The 1,106-nt window shown below is 47.6% G+C and overlaps 1 protein-coding gene across 1 annotated transcript in view; it reads right to left on the bottom strand.

Annotated features, from left to right (window-relative positions):
• Positions 1-1,106, bottom strand: part of LOC113213651 (farnesyl pyrophosphate synthase-like) — a gene marked incomplete in the record, with an annotated part of 78,896 nt that overhangs the window by 15,636 nt on the left and 62,154 nt on the right.

The following is a 1,106-nucleotide window of genomic DNA, read 5'->3' on the forward strand; positions in this document are numbered from 1 at the left end:
GGGGGGCAGTACACACATGCACCAGCAGAATGGTGGACGGGGGACCCAAGGGAAGTACGAAGTACACAGCTCACCACTGTCGTTAAACGTCGTAAACAAAATATGTGCGACCCCTAAATAAAGCATGCTGGTAAACCTGAAAAGGAAAAGAAACCGAGGGAGAAATCACTTGCGAAATAGTTCCCCTGAAATAGTCCGAAAAAAAAGCGAAATAGACCCGAAACGGGCGTAAATAGTCGGTGAAATATTCGCGAAATACCCCTGAAATTATCCGAAAAAGGCGAGACATGACCGAAATGGCAGAAGAAATACCACGAAACAGCCCGTACGCTACGAACCCATGTGATTTCCCATGTCATTCTCCGCTTGAAAGAAACAGGGGAGAAACAAAACGCAAAGCAGTATGCTGTAGCCCGTTTTCTTGTCTCGTCGCCTTCTCTTTAGCTTTACTGGAATGCCTTACTGACCCTGTTAAAGGTGTGTGTATCCTGAAACAAGCAGGCCCGCCCTTCCGCCAAACGCAGTTGCCAGCTCCACTTCGCTGCGCCGGCAACTCCGTTCGGCAGGGGCCGGGCCTGCTCGGCCTGCCGGCGGCGATGGTCGGAGTGATATACTCGTGATATACTGAAGAACACAATCAAATAGATAATGTGACCGGTACATCACTGGCATATTTGAGTAAACTAACTTCCGACGGGGCCTGCGGCCCTAGAGATTTGCTCCTTTCACATGACAAAAGACTGTAACGGGGCAACACCGTGACTACACCCCACCCTTCTGCTTTGCTTAAGAAAAATACAAAAAAAATGAACCAGCGCAGTTTTTAGATTGTATTGTTTGTCAAACAGTCTTAAAACTTGACTTTTTCCCATTGTTTTCAATATATCCACCTCTAGGGCCGAAACAGTGACAGATACGGCAAATCCGAGGGTAGGACCCGTTTCAGAATGTGTTGTTTTGGGGGGGTACTTCCCCTGACATTTTACGATTAGACGCCTCCTTGTACGTCTTTATGTGCAACGTGGTCCTTTTCGCCGTATTTTCGTCGAAAAATGCACCCTAGCACCCAAACGGTGCAAGATAGGGTCAAATGGACAAAATTTTCG

Source organism: Frankliniella occidentalis, unplaced genomic scaffold (genome assembly GCF_000697945.3).
Source record: "Frankliniella occidentalis isolate FOCC.00 unplaced genomic scaffold, Focc_3.1 Scaffold248, whole genome shotgun sequence".
In the NCBI taxonomy this organism is placed as follows: domain Eukaryota; kingdom Metazoa; phylum Arthropoda; class Insecta; order Thysanoptera; family Thripidae; genus Frankliniella; species Frankliniella occidentalis.